Below are 13,639 nucleotides of genomic sequence, written 5' to 3' on the forward strand. Positions count from 1 at the left end.
CTCATGCCACAGGCAGCTCCAGACCTAGCTCCAGGGGGGCAGTGAGAAGACTCACCAGAGGGAAGGTGTGCCCTGTTCTTTCCTAGCTGCTGCCTGGCTGCTCACAGGGCTTATATGAGATGGAAATACTCAGCTCCACTCCTTCTGAGGAGCTACAGGACCATCGGGCCTTGCCATCTGCCCTCCCTTTATAGCCTACAGTCCTATTACAGTGTCAGCTGACCTATTTACATAACTTAAGGACCTCTAGGCATTGCTATCCATCCTCACATTGCACCTACAGGACTTTTGGATATTTCCATTTGCCCTGCAGCTGGTCTCTCACAAAGAGAGAGTGAACCCCTTGAAAGCAGGTGGGTTCTTTTTATGCTGAGCATGAAGTGCAGTGTTTCATACCTATTAAATGCCTAATAAATGCTTTTTTATTCATTCATCATGGGATCTTGGAATGATATATTCTATCTTTAACAACCATAAAAGCAGCTTGCTGTTAGGAAACTTGGAAAGTAAGACACTATGGACATTCTTTTTCATCTTTAATTTTTATTTATTTTACTTTATGGAATAAAACAAGCATTTCCATAGTGTAGTATAACAAAAAAAGATGATTGCACATGAAACTGCAAATCTATTATGTGCACTTGCTATTCCTTTTAGATATAAAATAGAATTATCATGTAAATTTCTTTTTTCCCTTCTTTCTTCCCTTCCCCCATCCAGATGGTTACCATTAGACACAAGTATATATGTAAAATTATTTTATACATACTTCTATTTATCAGTTCTTTCTCTAGATACAGAGAACATATTTCTTCATAGGTCCTTTGTGGCTAATTTGGGTATTTATAATAGTCAAAATGATTTTATTCACTCCAAGTTGTTCTTAAAACAGTGCTGTTTTGCATTGCATAACATTGCATTATGTAACATTGCAATAAAATTACTATTACCATATACAACATCCTCTTGGTTCATCTCATTTTGCTACTCATTATTTGATGCAAGTCTATCCATGTTTTTCTAAGATCATTGAGCTAATCATTCCTTATAGCACAGTAGCATTCCATCACTATTATACACTGCAACTTGTTCAGCCATTCCCCAAATGATGGGAATCCCCACAATTTCCAGTTCTTTGTCACACTAAGAGAGCTACTTTAAATATGTTAGAAGATACAGGTTCTTTTCCTTTTCTCTAATCATCTTTGGAAACTGACCTAGTAGTAGTATTGCTAGGTCAAATGGTATAAGCAGCTTCATAAACTCTTTGGGTACAATTCCACATTGTTCTCCAAAATGGTTGGATCAGTTCACAGTTCTCTCCACCAGCAGTGAATTAGTATCCCAATTTTTCCACATCATCTCCAATGTTTGTTGCTGTTCCTCACACATGATGTCCCATTTCCCATCTTTGCCTTCGCATGGGCTATCCCTCATGCCCAGAATGCACTGTCCTCTTATCCTGCCTCTTAGTCTCCTTCAAAGCTCAGCTCAAAAGCTCCTCCCTACAGAAAGTCTTGCCAGGCTCTAAGGATATAAATTAAAAAATTGAAAAAATATTCCTTGGCCCCAAGATCTGGGGAAAGCAAGATCACTTTGGACTGTGGGGATCAAAGGAAGTTCCATGGAAGAGATGGTATTTGAGCTAAAGCTTGAAGGATTGGTAGCATTTCAATAGCTAAAGATGGAAGCAAGGGTGATTCAAGGGAATCATAGGGAATGGTATGAGCAAAGACATAGGATGGGAATGCCCTGGACAAGGCAATCTGCAAATACTCTGGGTATAAACATAAATATTTATTACAGAACAGACAAGGATGTAAATGGATTCCAGACTTAAGTCTAGTAGCAAGGGACAAACTCTCACAACAGTAAGGAAGTCCCTGTAAGGTCTAGGCAATTAGGTAATGCAGTAGATAGAACCATGGGCCTAGAGTCAGGAAGACCTGAGTTCAAATGTGACCTCAGATACTTGCTAGCTGTGTGACTCTGGGCAAGTCACTTAACCTCTGTTTCCTTGACTATAAAAAGGATATAATAATAGCATCTACCTTGCAGGGTCATTGTGAGGGCCAAATGAAATAATACTTGTAAAAATTGCTTAGCACAGTGCCTGACACATAGTAGGTACTATATAAATGCTTATTCCCTTCCTCTCTTCCCAATCATTGTCCAACAGTTCATTGCACAGCCCACTCAGCATGGCTCTCATAGATCCTAGTTCTGGTAGACTCAGGCACTGGCCTAATGACTAATTCCCCTGCCCCCCTCAGTCCTGGAAACCTTGGCTCAAGTAGGTTTGGCTTCTTCTGCTTAGTACTTAATCTCTCTGTCTTTCTCTGTCTCTGTCTCTGTCTCTCTCTCTCTGTCTCTCTCTCTCTGTCTCTCTGTCTCTCTCTCTGTCTCTCTCTCTCTGTCTCCTTGCTCTGTCCCTTATCTCTTTTTGTCTCTCTCCATCTCTCTCTCCATTTCCATCTCTTTGCATCTCTTTCTGTTTCTGTGTGGGTGTGGATGTGACTTAGGTGTCTTTTTGCCATTTACCTTCAGGCCAAGGATTCTAAGGAACAGAGTTGTTTCCTGTCATCACTATGTCTGTTTCCTCACTCACCACTCTGGATTCCTTTCAGATCGGCTCAAATTCATTTGGCACAAATCCTCTCAGTGGGAAGAGAAACCATCTCTTTCACCAGGTAATACAATTATTACATAGTTTTCTTTAGTGATAGCTTATTTGTGTGTGTTGTATACTCTCTGGTAAATGCTGCTAATAGTAGTAATAGCTAGCATTTATGTAGCACTTTAAGGTTTACAAAGCATTGTACATATGTTATCTCATTTGATCCTCTCAATATCCTTTGGCATAGATAGTATTATTATTAGATGTTACTCACGCCAAGCCCTCCATCTCCTATCTCTGGACCTTGGTACTGGCTGTTCCACATGCCTAGAATACCTTTCCTCCTCACTTCCATGGTTTTCTTCAAGATTCAGTTAAAGCACCACCTTCTACAGGAAGTCTTTTCCAGTACCCTCAACTGAGAGTGCATGCTGCTTCAGGTTACCTTGTGTCCGCTTCACATAGGATTATAGATATGAACATTTTGTCTCCCCATTAGAATGCAAACTTCTTGAGGGTTGCTTCATTGATGAGGACAAGGGGCAGATTTTATTTATGTTTACATGTCCTCCCACCCTCATGCCTAGCACAGTGTTGTATATATAAGTGGCTGATAATAAATGAATAAAAGACAGGGACTGACAGGGAGAGGAGTGAGTCATGGGATAGCTAAGGAGGTAGAGAAGGAAAGGTACCTAATAGGAGGAATGGATTCTTCTATTCAGCCGTACACATCTCTGGTTTTAACTACAAGTTCTCTCATGTATAGCCCTGGGCTTGGACCATGAAGGATGAGATTGATGGCAGGCTCTGCCCAGCCCCTCAGGGCTCCTGCTATGTTCAGAGTCACTCAATATCATTGGAGCTTCTTTAGAGGCCCTCCCTTACTTAACTTAGACCTTCAAGCCAAACACCTGCTTGATTACAGTGGCAATGGTTACAGGGCAGGGAATGAGGGGAGGTTTGAGATCTTGGAGGTGGGTTCAAAGTTGGGCGACATAAAAAATACTCTTGAACGTTTCAGGTGAATGGGACTAAGATTCCTCTCTCCACAGCATTCCAGCCTAAGGATCTGCAGAGCCCATGGAGATATTGCAATGCTTACTCAGCCTTTCATCCCTGGAGCAGAACCTGCTGTTCTAGTGCCCAGCTTGGGTGTCTTTACCGGGTTGAGAGATCACAGATTTATATCCCTAGTGTCATGGTCATACCCTAGAGGTAAATGTTCACTTATTTTTTTTATTAGCACAAAACAAAGAGGAAGACTTCTAGTTCGATGAATTTATTCTTTATGGAGTTTGAATGGAAAGACACAGACAGGAATCAGACAAGATGAGAGGACGCCAAGAGAATGACTACAATTTGCCTTGGTAGGGGGAGTACCCATACGGGTGAAGTCATGAATCGGTTAATGTATCAAAGTAAGATGATTTCCACTTTAATGAAAACATGTGGGCACACATATATAAATATATACACATACATATGCACACGCAGGAAAACACTCACTGATCCTCATAGATTGGCACGCAAATACACACACCCTGAACCGCAAAATACAGTCACAGTGACATCTGCTTACCCTTATATACACATAAACATTCATGGAATCATATAGACTTGACATAGTCACAGACAGAGTTTGGCATACACTCGCTCACTCATATCCCAAATACAAACTGATATGTACAAGTACACACTGATACATGCATATATGACATCATGATACATAGTTATACATACAGACACACATGTGTAGCGCTTGGGAGCTCAGTCTCACACAAGTGGGCCCTTCAGAAAAGTTATTCAAAGTTCAAAGCACTATGGGTTAACATCTCAAAGCCATAGCTTCTGAGCCCCCAGTAACATCATACTAACTAGCTAAAATTTCAACAGTACTTTAAAGTTTGCAAAACTCTTCACTTTTATTATCTCATTTGATTCTTACAACAGCTCTGTGAGATAAGTGTAATTATTATCTCCTAGGGAATTGAGGTAGGTCAAATAACTTGCCCAGGGTCACATAGCTAGTAAGTGTATGAGGCAAGATTGGAATTCAGGTTTTCCTGACTCTAAATCTGGGGCTTTCTCCAATACACCACTCAGCTGTCTGAGGACACAATTGGGTCAAATCACTGGTACTTAATGCAATGGCAAGGTATGAATTAAACCTGGTGCACATTCTCAGACAAAATGTTGTTTGTCCTTCATTTTTGAAGAGAATCAATGACATCACAGGTGATGTCTAGACTGGTGTGTATATTGGATTTAAGTGAGGTAGAGTCACACAAAGTCTTCAGCCTTACTTTCTCTTCCTGAGTCATCAAAGTCTAGTAGTAGGACAAAAGTCAGGATGACTGGTGATGGCCAGGATGCAGTGGATGACCTCGGTGTCGTTAGGGTCTGACCAAGCTCCAAGTGCTTTATAGTGCCTGCTTCAGCCACCTTCGTGGCCACTGGAACAGATTGTTCTCATGTACTCATTCCACCAGGGGAAGTCTCCACATGCTTGTGGAAGACATCCCCCTAACTCACCGACAAGTTTGATGTCTATTACCCTCAACCTGGTTTAAGACCACAGATGGTTTTATGAGAGTATGGCTACTGTGCATGCTACAGCTTCTTGGAGTCACAGGCAAGAGTTGGGTGAAAGGTAGATAAGCAGCCCTGTAAAGGGCTCAACAAGCCCTCACACCTGAGGTGCCAAGTCTCCCTAAGCACTCCATTTACCCTCTCAGACAAATGCATAGACTATGATGGAAAGAAAAGGTATGCATGGAGATTATGTGTGAGGGGCCCATAAAGAGAGACTAAATGTGTCCAGGACATACATGTAGCTAGGGAATATACATAAAGAGGCACATGGGAGGAAGCAATATGGACAGAAAATATGCCTAGAGAGCACATAAGTAGTGAACATTTCTAATCAAGTCATACATGTGCAAAAGGATTAATACCTCTGATGCCACAGGGCAACATCATGCTGCTTCATCTTCTGGGCATCCTTTGTGGCTATGTTGTTGCTGAGTGTCTCTCTGCTACAAGCTTCTGGACTTTGTCTCTTTAGGGCTATCTGGGCTCCTGTTCAACAAAACGTAATGGTTACAAACCCACTCCTTGACGAAGACAGGCTGATATTTCTTTTAACAAACTGCTAAGCATCACCACAACTAGCTAAGGGCCCTCCCTAACAAAAGCTAAAATAATGACCTCAGGTATATTAAGTGTATCTTTTGAGTTCACTTCCTACTGCAAGTAAGGCTCATGTCATTTTCCCAAGCCCATATTTGATTTAGGGTTAGAAAGTATCCTTTAATTTCCATAAATTCCCAACTGCCCACCTAAATTCTGCACAATTTCAGAGGCCAACTTCTAAAAAACTGTAAAAGATTCCATGTGATTGAGATACCACCACTTCACTCTGTTCCCCCAAGATCCTCTGGGTCTTGCCATGCAAATGAAATGGGTAGGCCAAACAAGAGCAAATAGAACAAGATGAGGCCTCCTGCGAGGTATGACCATCCAATCTTTGGATGACCATCTCAAATCTTTCAAAAATAAATCCCTGACTTTCACAAGCCAACAAGATCAGCAGCAAAGGAAATTAAATACTCATGTATACTGACACATCTGATTCGATTAAACAAGCATTTATTAAATGCCTACTATAGATAAGGGGAGATGCAACTTAGTGTTAGTAAACAGAGAAGTGGTCTTGGAGTCAAGTAGAATTAAGCTCAGGTTTACCTCTCACACATTCTCAATTTATGACCATCTATGAGTCACTTTACCTTTTGTTATCCTGCTCCCCCGGCCAACTCTCTAAATCTGTAAGTTGCAGAGCAGGTACCAATCTGTGCTGGTAGGAGTTTTCTTATCAAGAGTTCCCTAAAAACAACAAAATCACATGTCTACACAGCCTCCCCCAAATCAAAGTATATAAAGGACTGGGCTAGGCACCTGGGAGAGGCAGAGGCAAAGAAAAGCACAAAAGCTCAAGGATCCATGCACAGGCTCCACACCTAGGAATGATCTTGTTCTAATAAACCATCTCCCTGGAAACTCAGAAATGCTATCAAATTTCCTGTTGCCTGTTGAGGCCCAGGTTCTGAGCCATAGTTCTGGCGTCAGTCATACTGGAGCTCAAGCTGTGAAGTCTTCCACATGGACACAGTCTTCAAGGCATGAAGCTGCATATCCTTTGACCCAGTGATACCATGACTAGGCCTATATATCTGAGAGTTCAGAAAAAGGGGAAGTGACCCATAGTACAGAAATATTTATGGAGTCTCCCCTTTTTTTTTTTTTTTTTTGCTTTTTGGAGGTGGGAAGGCAGGGCAATTGGGGTTAAGTGACTTGCCCAGGGTCATACGACCAGCAAGTGTTAAGTGTTCGAGACTGGATTTGAACTCAGGTCCTCCTGACTCCAGGGCCAGTGCTCTATTCACTGCATCACCTGGTCGCCCCAATGGAGGCTCTTTTTGTGGTAATGAATGAAAAGTAAGTGGGTATATCTATCAACTGGGGAATGACTGAACAGAATATGATATATAAATAACAGTATATTATTGTGCCATAAGAAGTGATGACGGAGATGGTTTCAGAGAATCCTGGGAAGACTTGCATGAACTGATGCAGAGTGAAATGGAGAAATCCAAGAGAACAATTTATATAACAACAGCATTATAAAGATAAACAACATTGAAACACTTCAGAACTCTGATCAATGCAATGAACAACCATGATTCCAGAGGACTGATACATAGCACGATACCTACCTCCTGACAGAGCGGTGATGGATTTGAAGTATAGAATTTTATATGTATATATGCATGTGTGCATATTATATATTGTCTATGTCATGTGTATAGTATATATATAAACTATGTCGTACAGACATATGCAAAAATAAATAGTGTGTATATGATATATAGGCCATGTCACATATATATGTCATATAAATATAGCCAAAGTAGTTATATATGTGTGGGTATATGACATATATTGGCCATGTCATGTGTACATATATGTATATATACATACATGTATAATGACAGCCAATGTAGTTACATGTTTTGCTTGACTATGCATATTTATTACAAGAGTTTTATTTTTTTCATTGGGGGAAGTGAAAAAAAGTAAAAAATGAACTTTTTTATCCAAAATATTTTTTTTAAAAGAAAATAGGGCAAGAGAATCTTCTCCATAGCAGGGAGAAAGGTCAAGTTCTGGTTCTGAGGACACCCCACACCAATATTCCCTTTGGCTTCTAATGTAACTTCTTCCTTCTTGGAATTCCACCTGGATGGAGATACTGTTTGGGTGAATAGCATCTGGTTGGTCAACATCTGGACAGAGGAGCTTTAAGTAAATTCCCTCCTGGTGGGGTCAGCAGTGTGGTTTCTCTTTGCACCTCTGCTGGCCAGAGGGTCCAGCTGACTACAAAGGATCTCTTCTCTGGGAGGAGCCCTGTATGCCCTGGCTGAACATTCCCTCTGCTGGCTCCAATGCCTATGGACAAGATCAGACACAGTAACTTTCCAGTCCTAGGTGAGAGACCTGAACCTCAGAACAGAATGGAGCAAGAGAGGGAAGAGTTTATGAGTTTGGAGCTCAAATAGTTATGGGGAAGTATGGGGATGGACTTCCCTTGCCCTACACCATTACCTTCTCTTGCCTCTTACAATCAGATGTTCTGAGTAGGACTCAAGAAATAGGACAGACATAAAATGAAGATTTGATTATAGCAAAAGCTAGCATTTATGTAGTGATTTAAAGTTTACAAAACATTTTATATATAATATTTCACTGATGCCCACAACAATCCTGGAAGGTAGGTGTTATCTCCATTTCACAGATGAGGAAACTGAGTCTGAGATAGGTTAAGTGACTTGCCTAGAATCAACAGCTAGTAAGTGTCAGGCAGGATTTAAACTCAGGTCTTCCTGACTCCAAGTTCAGGGTTCTATCCCCTTCATATCATACCCCAATTCTATCCTTATTTATTCTGTTAATTGATAATGAGGAAGCCTTTCTCTTTGCCAAGGACAATTCTACTACATGCATCAGATTGGAAAGCCTGATCTCATCCTTGGTTCTTCACTCTCCTTTACCCCATATAGCTAATCTATTGCCAGATTTTGCTATTTCTGTGTGGTGACTTGTAGAATGTCTATTCAGCATCTCTCTCATCTGTCCCTTTCTCACTACTTACCCAGAAGCCATTCTAATTCAGGCTATCTTTGACTTTTACCTGAACTGTTACAATGGCCTCCTAATTGATTTCCTGCCTCAAAGATCTCCCCACTCCAATCGGTCCTCTCCAGAGCTGCCAAAGTCATTTTCCCTTAAGTAGAGGTCTGACCCTTTTGCCTCTAGGATGAACTATAAACATTTGTTTGGCTTCAATTGCATGTCAAAACAAGACCCTGGAATATTTTTAAAAGCCATATTATTTCAGATTTCCCCTTTTCTGTGATCCAGCCCAAATGGCCTTCTTTACACAAGCCATCTCCAGTCTCTGTGCCTTGATTTTGGCCTTCCCTTATGCCTGAAAAATACTCCCTCTTCAAGTTCACCTTGTAGAACTCCAAACTTCTTTTAAGACATAGTTCAAGCACTAACTTCCCTAAGAAACCTTTCCTAATTCTCCCCATCCCTACCCCAACTACTGGTGCTTTTCCTTCCTGGTTACTTTGCATTTAACAATCTTGTGTTAATTTTGTAATTATTCTGCATATACTTACTTGTTCTATATATGATTATATACACTCTATCTCACTCTGTCCCATTCCAAGTCCTCCCCTCTTCCTATCTTTCCTATAACTTTGGAGGCTCACAACTTTGGTGTCGTTCTCAGGTCTCCACTATCTCTGACCCTTCCCCACTCATCCTATCTATGGCCAAGTCCGGTTGATTTTACTTTTGCAACATCTCTCACGTATGTCGCCCTTCTCCTCTGACATTGCCATCACCCTGGTCCAAGACCTCATTACTTCTCACTTGGACTATTAAAATAGTCTTCTGCTGGTCTTCCTGCCTCAGGTCTCTTCCCACTGTAGTTCATCCTCCATTTAGCAGTCAAACTGGTCTTTCTAAAAAAATCTGACCAAGTTACTACCCCACCCCCATACAATTCAATTAACTCTGTTGATTCCCCATTATGTCCAGTAGCAAACAAAATTCTTTGTCTGGCATCCGAAGTCATTCATAACCCGGTCCCTTACTACCTTTCCAGTCTTCTTACACCTTACTACCTCCTCAACTCTCCAGGTACAGTTTGATCTAGTTACACTGGCCTCCTTGCTGTTTCTCATATAAGCCACTCCATCTCCTGACTCCATGCATTTTCGCTGGTTCTGCTTCATGTCTGAAATACTCTCCTTCCTCATCGCAACCTTTCAGCTTCCCTGGCTTCCTTAAGTCACAACCAAAATCCCACTTTGGCAAGAAGACTTACCTATCCCCAAAGGCTAGAGACTTCCCTTTATTAACTATTTCTAATTTACCCTGTCTAAATTTTGTGTGTAGCTAGTATTTAGACTATGCACTCCTTGAGAGTGTGTTTGAACTGCTTTCAACTGGCTTTGGTTTGAACCATTTCCTACCATTTTGAACTGGATTGAATTGGTTTAGACTAGAACCCGGTTCTTGACCAGTTTGAATTGGATTTGATTAGACTGAATTGGTTTGGGCTGGTTTGAATTGGTTTAAACTGGATTGAATACACCAAAGGTGTTGGAAATGTAATTATCATAAGCATTCAGTTCTATTTAACCTAAAAAATGTAGTGAGTACTTACAATTTATTTGACACTGTGAGAAAAATAAGATTTCAAAACCTTAGCAGTTTTTATTTCCTCTACCACCTATTTGGAATTTATCATATACAATCTCTGGACACTTCTTGTCTTGTGACCTAATGTCATTATTTATCTTTTCATGTGTCTGTCTATTTAGTTAGACTTTAAGGGCCATTTAAAAAACAATTATCAAAATAGCATAAGGTTAGGAAATCACCTGCTTTTATCTCCATAGAACCCCACCAGTTCCCCATCATTCTGTATTTTTTTTTATCTTTACTGTATCTCTGGGACTGAGAAGCAATGAGAAAATAGCCCCATTGAATTATTTGCTGTTTTGTACTATCTAAGCCAGCGATCACTTCCAGGAAGGAGAATAATCAAAGTTAGGACATTTTTAAGCACTTATGGAATTTAATCCAACTTGTATGAACAGATACAGAGTAAAGTGAGCAGAACCACAAAAACAATTTATACAATAACAACAAACCGTTTCAAAGGACTTAAAAACTCTCATTAAGATGAAGAATGAAACATAGGTTTTGGACATGACCAATGTGGGGATTTATTTTATTTCACTATGCATGTTGGTTACAAGGGATTTATTTTTCTTTCTTTTTTTCAGTGAAAAGAGTTGGAGGGGGAGAAAATAAATGCTTGTTAATTAAAAAAATAGAAGAAATCTATTCAATTTAAAATACTGGTTTACATGTATATAGTACTTTATAGTTACAAACTGTTTTCCATCCACTATCTCATTTGGTCTTCATGAGAACCCTCTAAGATAGGCATAGCCATTAATATCACCCCCATTTTACAGATGAGGAAACCAAAGCTCAGGGAAATTGATTTTCCCGAAGTCTTATGTTTAGTGAGCAGCACAGCCAGCACTCAGAGGACTTCTGATGGATTCCAAGGAAAACACAGCAATCAATTATATCTTATATGAATAAGGGAACCCTTTAGTGACACCCCTCACACCCCCACCCTTCCCCAAATTTTCCAGGGTGAGAGAAATGACAAATTGCTAGCCACCAAGGTCTCTAACAGACCAGGATCTTGTCCTTTTTCCAAGCCCTAGAAAGAGGTACCTTCCATTTATAGTTCCCATTCTGGTTGCAGTCCAAGGGTCCTGCAATATACGATTCCCAAAGCTCCTCTACTTCTCACACTGTACATCCAAAATGCCAAAGCCAACCCCAGGCCAGGCTGCCAGGGGCTACATGCTTGGGAGATAATTAATTACATATCCCAGTTCAACACACTGCACTTTGTCTTGTGCTGAGGAATCCGATTAGATAAAAATCTGTGCCTATCACATTTACTAACTCCATTTATCTTCAGGGCAGGACCCTGGGGAGCAGGCATAAAGAGCTTACAGAGAGGAGGGAAGGGTCATGTGTGGGGGCTGGGAGAGGAGAATCCAGTTAGGAGGGCCAGTTACAAGGAGGAGTGAAGAGAGGGCACAGAGGGCTCTGGGAAGTCACACAAGCTGTGTAGGGCTTTATTCTTGACCAGGTCTCCCCTCCCTTCTCTACTCTAGTTACTGGAGCCCCTCATTCATCGGCCCAAGCAATCTAATGCCCCTTTACATCCGGGCAACAGTGTGGATAGAGGAAAGGGCCCCTGTCTTGGTGCTGAAGACCTGAATGTGCATCCTGACTCTGCCACTTCCAAGCTGGGTGATCCCAAATAAGTCATATCCACTGTCTAGACTTCAGGTGCTTCATCTGTGAAAGGATAGGATTAGACTAATAATAACAACAGCAATAGCAATAACCCTTACAGAGTGTTTTAAGGTTTACAAAGTGCTTTACAAATATTACCTCATTTGATCCTCATAACAACCCTCTTATTATTTCCATTTTACATATGAAGAAACTAAGGTTGAGATAGGTTGAATGACTTACCCAGGGCCACACAGTTAGAAAGTGACTAAGGTCATCTTTGAACTCAGGTCTTCCTGACTTCAGGACAAGTGCTCTATGGACTGTGCCATCTGGCTGCCTCAGGCTAATTAAACTCTCCACTTCAAAAATTTGCAATTATCTAAGTAAAAAAAATTAAAAATTCAGAAAACACAGATGTAGCATGGTATAGCAGAAAATGTCCTGTCTGGACTCAGACTCAGGGGATCTGGGTTCAAATCCTAACACTACATTACTTATAACCTTTGTGACCTTGGGAAAACCACTTTACCATTCTGGGCCTCAGTTTCTTAACTTGGAAAAATGAGAGAACTAGACTAGATGACTCTGAGTCTCCTTTTGACACTAGATCTATGATCCTGTAACAACCTTGGGGCTGGGTCCTTGAATTGAACCAATGTAAGACTTTGACATAGCTGCTCCTTCTCTGCGACACATGGGTCCATCTGAGGGTAAACTTGTCAGGGGTATCTATCTGGGTGAAGACTCTAAGAATAAACCAAGAGGATCCCTTCCCATCTGCCCCTTCTCCCATGGTGGTATATCTCTCTGAGTCTTGTTTCAGAGACTGAATGAATGATTAACCACCCAAACAACTGGGGAGCTCAGCAAGATATATTCTGACCTGTTATGACTTGTTGGTCAGGGCACACAAATGACTCCTTTATAGTGGGAACTGGGTAACCTTGTTGGAATTTGGAGAGACAAAGATAAATTCATATTGATGTGGGGGTTGCAGGATGAGGGTAATCTTGTTATGATAAAGAAGTCAGCCCATCAGGGATTTTCCTTGGAATCCTTGTTTTATCCATGGCATGATGGGATCTATGGAGTGGTGGTGTTTTTTTTTTTCAGTCTAAAAGCATTTATTAAGCACTCTTATGTGCCAGGCAATGTGAATACAAAGACAAAAATGAGACAGTCCCTGCCCACAAGGAGCTTATATTCTACTGGGGGAGATACACACACACACACACACACACACACACACACACACACACACACAGACACAAGATAAGGCAATATGTAGCCCATGTGGAGCTTGCAGGTGTCACTATCCCAATTCCCACTTTCAATGGAAGGCTATTGATCTTCCCCAGAGTTCTAAGGGTAGCCCTAAAGAGCTGAGGGCATCTTTCTCTATGATGGTTGTCATAAAGCCCCCATATAGTGTACCTTCCTGAAATATCAATCAGCTGGTTACCATCTCAATATCAATTGACCAGTTGTATCTCCTCAATATCATCTAACCAGTGATTATTTCCCTGATATGATTTTGAACAGTAAGTTCTT

At 40.9% G+C, this 13,639-nt stretch overlaps 1 long non-coding RNA gene across 8 annotated transcripts in view; it reads right to left on the minus strand.

The window, feature by feature from the left end:
- Nucleotides 1-493: 493 nt before the first annotated feature.
- Nucleotides 494-13,639, minus strand: part of LOC138148776 (uncharacterized) — a 40,544-nt gene continuing 27,398 nt past the window's right edge. For 6 of the 8 annotated variants that reach the window (XR_011165164.1, XR_011165157.1, XR_011165162.1 and 3 more), the window contains 3 exons: nt 12,329-12,467; nt 6,409-6,505; nt 5,082-5,698 (listed from right to left, as the gene is read on the minus strand). This is a non-coding gene — a long non-coding RNA (uncharacterized lncRNA). The other 2 variants (XR_011165163.1, XR_011165161.1) reach the window with 2 other exon arrangements.

This window comes from Petaurus breviceps, unplaced genomic scaffold (genome assembly GCF_028583685.1).
Source record: "Petaurus breviceps papuanus isolate PSGF00001 unplaced genomic scaffold, PetGlider_PUasm1.0 90842, whole genome shotgun sequence".
Lineage (NCBI taxonomy): Eukaryota > Metazoa > Chordata > Mammalia > Diprotodontia > Petauridae > Petaurus > Petaurus breviceps.